The sequence below is a fragment of the Lutra lutra genome, chromosome 6 (genome assembly GCF_902655055.1).
Source record: "Lutra lutra chromosome 6, mLutLut1.2, whole genome shotgun sequence".
NCBI classification, from domain to species: Eukaryota; Metazoa; Chordata; class Mammalia; order Carnivora; family Mustelidae; genus Lutra; species Lutra lutra.
This window is the reverse complement of record NC_062283.1, coordinates 132,212,691-132,219,130: the sequence shown is the minus strand read 5'-3', so window position 1 is coordinate 132,219,130 and position 6,440 is coordinate 132,212,691. Positions and strand designations below refer to the sequence as shown.

General features: G+C 40.0%; 1 long non-coding RNA gene across 1 annotated transcript in view; it reads right to left on the bottom strand.

Moving 5' to 3' along the window:
* Nucleotides 1-213: 213 nt before the first annotated feature.
* The window catches only part of LOC125102689 (uncharacterized), a 50,153-nt gene continuing 43,926 nt past the window's right edge, over nucleotides 214-6,440 (bottom strand). Inside the window, exon 3 of the long non-coding RNA XR_007128172.1 lies at nucleotides 214-390. This is a non-coding gene — a long non-coding RNA (uncharacterized LOC125102689). The remainder of the gene's footprint in view (nucleotides 391-6,440) is intronic.

Here is a 6,440-nt window from a genome sequence, read left to right as displayed (position 1 = left end):
CTCTCTATGCCCTAGGCATACTGACCGTTCCCTTTTTAGGTCCTTTTCATTTGTCTCAAATGCTCTCTCTCCACTTTGTATAACTTTTTCATCCTTTTCACTCAGCAATTAGCTTAAATGTTCCCCTCCTCTGAGAGGTCACCTGTGGTCGTAGGGCATAGGCTAAACTAAGATAACAAAGAGACCCCCAAATACAGTAACTTGAGGAAAAGATTAAAGTTTATTTCTCTTTCATATAACATCCAGAGGCAGGGAGGTGATAAAGGGTGAGTGGGCACCCTGCTTTGGAAGATCATACAGGGACCCTGGTTCCTTCTAGTCTGTTCTTATCACAGCATGCAATCTTCATTCACATGATTAAAGCTCATCCACATCTGTCTATATTCCAGCCTGGAAAAAAAGGAAAAAGAGAAAGTGCAGAAAAACAATTTTCTTATAAAAATAAGACCTTTCTTATAAAAATAAGAAATTGCAATATCAGTTTTGCACACGTAGTCACATGTTCACGCCTAGCTGCAAGGGATGCTGGAAAGTAGGGTTCCTACTTGGGTAGCTAGTTGCCTGGGCAAAAATTGGCCGATTCTGTTACTTAAGAGGAAACGGGAGAGAACGGATGTGGGGGCCTTTCTCCAGGCCTGCCACACCTTTCTTTACTTTCTAATCTCCAGTAGCCAAGTAGATACTCCTTAAAACATCATTCTGCTTTAATTCTCTGCATAATTCTTACTGTTCTCTTGTGTTTACTTATTTGTTGATTGTCAGCTTAACATTGTTAAGCTATGTAAAAGCTTGTTTGTCTTTGCTTAACCTGCAGAGCATTGCCCCCCAAAAAGTATTTGGCATAATGTATTCAACCAGTATTAGCTGAAAACATGAATGTTTAAGTGCCCTCCTAATAGATCCTTGCTCTTTCAAACTAATCTTTTTTTTTTTTTAAGATTTTATTTATTTATTTGACAGAGAGAGATCACAAGTAGACAGGCAGGCAGAGAGAGAGAGAGAGAGAGAGAGAGAGAGGGAAGCAGGCTCCCTGCCGAGCAGAGAGCCCGACGCGGGACTCGATCCCAGGACCCCGAGATCATGACCCGAGCCAAAGGCAGCGGCTTAACCCACTGAGCCACCCAGGCGCCCTCTTTCAAACTAATCTTATCTCCCAACATTCCCTCAAAGCCCCTCCCCCAATTCTTCACACTATGAGAATCTTACTCAATTTCTAATACTAGCTATAATTCCACATAACATTCTTTAGAACAGTACTCTAGTCCACACTGACTGTATTATCTCTGGGTACCTGATAAAATACGCAAACTTAGTTGCTTAAAACAGGACACATTTATTATCTTACTGTTTGTGTGAGTCAGGAGTTTGCACATAGCTTAGCTGAGTCCTCTGTATAGGGTCCCTCACAAGGCCACAGTCAAGATACTGGCCTGTGCTGCAGTCCCATCTAAAGGTTTGACTAGGAAAGGAGCTATTTCCTCATTCCCATGGTTCAGGTCCTTGCAGGCTACTGGACGGAGAGCCTCAGTGTCTTCCCATAGGTCCTTGCCATATCTTGCTTCACCAAACACAGAAACAGGGTATGCTAGTAAACCAGAAGTTACAATCTAATATAACGTAATTACAGAGTGGCATCCCACCAGCTTTGCACCATTGTTACATTCTACTGGTTAAGAAAATTGGAATGACGTCACAGGTTCTACCCACACTGAAGGGAAGTGGATTCCATAAGGGTGTGAATACTGCCAGTCAGGGATCACTGAGAGCCAGTTTAGAACCTACCTATTATCACACTCACTACCCTCTGGGAACTCCAGAAGCATTTATTAATTTTTTTAAAAAGATTTAACTATTTATTTGAGGGGGAAAGGGCAGAAAGAAAGGGAGGGAGAAATCCAGGCCAATTCCACTGAGTTCAGAGCCCAAAGTGGGGCTTGATCTCAAGACCCCGAGATCATGACCTGAGCAGAAACCAAGAATTGGAGGCCCAACTGATTGTGCCACCCAGGTGCCCCTCCAGAAGCATTTATAATTAAGAGCTTATGGGGCGCCTGGGTGGCTCAGTGGGTTAAAGCCTCTGCCTTCAGCTCAGGTTGTGGTCCAGGGCCCTGGGATCAAGCCCCACATCAGGCTCTTTGAGCTTGCTCTGAGCCTGCTCTCCTTCCTCTCTCTCTGCCTGCCTCTCTGCCTACTTGTGATCTCTGCCTGTCAAATAAATAAATAAAATCTTTAAACAAAAGTAATTAAGACCACATAATTTGCCATTTAATAGCCTCATTGTTGGTTGAATATGCCAACTAAACTGGCACATCCATATCTTCTATTTTGATAACCCAATCTCAGAACAAGGCACATATGTAAGTTTTCATAAACTTTCGGATTGAATTTATTTTATTTATTTTTAAAGATATTTATTTATTTATTTATTTATTTATTTGACACACAAGGAGAGAGAGCACAAGTAGGCAGAGCAGCAGGCAGAGGGAGAGGGAGAAGCAGGCTCCCTGCTGAGCATGATCTGGGCCCCCCTGGCGTCCCTGGATTGAATTTAAAGTGACTGGGGGGTGTGCCGGAGCTGGCTTTTTCCTGTTTGCAAGAGTCATTTGTTCAGTTTTCAGAACTTTAAGGAGGTAGGTTGAATTGGCCGTGGTGGGAGCATTTACTTCAAGGAAATTGCTAAACTCTACAGTTAGGGTTCTCCATAACTGTTATTAAACGTTTACCAGTATACCAGTGGTGGTCCCAAATCTGTCACATTCGTGATGTTGAAAACATGGTTTTCTCTAAGATAAACATGAGTTCCACCACCCAAGGCTGTTGTGGGTTTATAAGTGATAAAAGTGGGTTGGAAACTGTAGAACCGCATACAAGCTAAGACATGGCACTATCACCACAAAATGCAGAAACAAAAGTACTGAGGAAAGGAACAGTACTGTAATACCTGATGTGTCAAATTTAGTGATGGTGTTTCCTAGGCTGAGTTAAATTTTTAACCACATATATAAACTTAAAAATAAGAAAAGATTGACAATGACCTTAATGGAAATGGGCAGAGCCATTTATGAACAATGTACTGGCCATTGTCCTGGCCAATATGTCCTGGCAAAATACGCTAAAATAATTTTCTTGTTTTCATCAGTATTTAAATATTCAGTAAGCAAAGAATTTGTAATGTGCTGTTAGCAAATTTCATGTGGTTCATAAACACTTTGTTTTAGTTTTTAAATATTTAAGCAGATAGCCTCTTCAAGGGTTTTGTAATTTTTTCTTTTGAGACTTTTTTTCTTACTGTTTTTGAGCTCCACTTTTGTGTTTTCTTTTTCTGTATGATCTTAACTTGTACTCATTCTGTCATCTAAAGGATTAAAAAAGTAAGTTCTGAATGTGTATAAAATATAAATTAAAGGTAAAAATATCACAAATTAAAAGTCCTTTTTAAAAAAAAGATTTTATTTATTTGTTTAACAGAGAGAGAGAGAGATCACAAGTAGGCAGAGAGGCAGGCAGAGAGAGAGGGAAGCAGGCTCCCTGCTGAGCAGAGAGCCTGATGTGGAGCTTGATCCCAGAACCCTGAGATCATGACCTGAGCTGAAGGCAGAGGCTTTAACCCACTGAGCCACTTTTAGGCTCCCCTAAAAGTCCTTTTTGAATAAAATAACATTATTTTAAGATACTACAAAAAGTTATTTTTTCAAAATGTGTAGTTATGTTAAAATTAAAGATAATACATATATGAATTATAATTACTAACAATTTATAACAGTAGGCTTATTTTTTTATTTTATTTTAAAAAGATTTTATTTATTTATTTGACACAGAGAGAGAGCACAAGCAGGGGGAGCAGCAGGCAGAGGAAGAGGGAGAAGCAGGTTCCCTCCTCCCAGAACTCTGAGATCATCACTGGAGCTGAAGGCAGACTCTTGACCGACTGAACCACCTGGGCACCCCTAAAGGTAAGTTTTTAAATGTAATTTTTACAAAGTTATGAAACTCTTTTTATGAAAGTTAAACTATTTGCAATTCTCGTATAGCATGTCCATTTTGCTACTAATGTAAAGAGTCTGTATCACATTTCCTGTATATTATGCTTATGCCTACCTACACATAATTTTTTTTTCTTTTTAAAGTAGGCTCCACACCCAACACAGGGCTTGGACTCACAACCCTGACATCCAGACCTGAGACCCAGAGTTAGATCCAGTCTGACGACTGAACCACCCAGGTGCACCTACATAAATTGAAGGATAATATGAAAGTGTTCAGTATTGCAAGATGTTCCTCAGCCACCATGTTCAACTCTGAATTTTCACCCTAATTTGTGAGTATCTCTGGTGTCCTGAGAGAAGCAAGAAAATGGATACTTGGCACCAGGAAAAGATACTTCACGAGGCCCAAATCGCATTCACAATAAGAGGCAGAATTTGACAATTATTTTGTCTCTTCTCTTATCAGTTTCTGCTCTTCAGATCCTCCCCACATTCCAAAGGTCTTTCTTCTTTGTCAACAGCACCGTAAACCATAAACCTTAATGGCATTTGTACTTAGTTGCTTTTTGCATAGTGAACATAGGGCAAGAGATAAGAAAAAGTATTTCCTTGGGTTCTGATTGGCGTTTTTTCCAGGAGTGGATATTTAAGTTTATGCATCACAGTATGCCAACAATGTGCCCTGAATTTCAAGTGACAGGTACACAGATGTTATTTAATAAGTGGTTTTTGAGTATTTACTTGTGACATGCAAGGGCAGGGTCCTTCTTGCTGGGTCTAAGGTACTGATTCCAGAGTTTACAGAAGTGTTACTTCTGGACTGTAGCAAGTCTTTCCATGCCACCAGTAGGCTAAGGTAGGCGAAGTGTTCTTAGAAGTTTTTAATCTTTTGGGTCCCACCAACCAGTCTATCTCAGAAAAATCTGTCAGACTTGAAATAAAAAAGCCCCTGGGATGCCAGGCTGGCTTAGATGGTAAAACATGCAACTCTTGATCTTGCATTGTAAATTTGAGCCCCCACATTGGGTGTAGAGATTACTGAAATAAAAAAGCCCACATTCACTGAGGGAAAATATTTACAGAAATTCAGTGATTGTATCTATTGTTTACGGTAAATTATTAAGTCAAGTATTATGGGAGGTAAGTTCTTTCGAGTTTTTAATTTTAAGTTCTAAGGAAAAATTAACCCCATTCTCTCCCTCCCTCAGGTCAAACATCTAATTTCAGGAAGCAACTCAAAACTTCTCAGAGTTTGGAGACTCATACTTTAAAGAAGCTGAATACCTCTTAAATCAAAGAACTCTATATACTCACATTTGAGGCTCATTTTAAGAGAAGAAAAACCTTGGGGTGCCTGGGTGGCTCAGTTGGCTAAGCATCTGACTCTTGATGATGGCTCAGGTCATGATCTCAGGGTTGTGGGATCTAGTCCTAGGCAAGGAGCCTGCTTAAGAGTCTGTTTCTTTGCCCCACCTCCCCACCTCATGCATGTGCTCTCTGTCTCTCAAAAACAAACAAACAAACAAACAAACAAACACTCCCCCCAAAAACCAACCACCCCCAAACCACACCCTCCATTTGGTCTTTCTATGGTGAAGCCAAGTTCAGAAGCCAAGAGCTTACAATCCATTTTGTAGTCCTTAAATGCTTATGGCCAAGTATCAGATATTAGAAGAAAACTTTCCTTCAACATTTAGAGAGAGAGCAAGGTAAACAGGAAAGAAAGGAAACCAGAGGAAACAAATACTGTAGTCAATAGAAGTAAACTTCCAAGAAAAAAGACCATAAGTATACACCATAGGGGCAGGAAAAATCATTCTACCCACCAAAACAAACAAAACAGACAAAAACAGAATACTACATAAATAAAAAATGGCCAAAGAACAAAAGAGAGTGCTTGAAAATTAAAAATAGTTTAGCTGACCAAAAAAAGAAAAAAAGGTGGGAGTTAAATTTGAAGATATCCCTGGTGCACCTGCGTGGCTCAGTGAGTCAAGTGTCTGACTCTTTATCTAATATCATATGAGTGTCTGACTCATATCTTGATCTCAGAGTTGTTAGTTCAAGCCCTTCCTTGGGCTCCACAAAAATATAAATAAAAAAAATAAAAATTAAGAAACCTCTGACAGGGGCCTCTGGGTGGCTCAGTCAGTTAAGCATCTTCCTTTGGCTCAGGTCATGATCCCAGGGCCCTGGGATCCAGCCCCTCATCGGGTTCCCTGCTCAGTGGGGAGCCTGCTTCTCCTCCTTCTGCCCTCTCATGCTCTCTCTCACTCACTCTCTCTTTCAAATAAATTAACTCTTTTTAAAAAATAAAAGAGAAGTGTTTAAGTTTTTTTTCATGGCTTATTCTCTTGTACTCTCCTTACTTGAGAAAGACAAAACTGGAAGAATTGGAGCTATAATCTATCACTATAAATATGTGATCTCTCTTAGGATGTATTTATTTAGAGC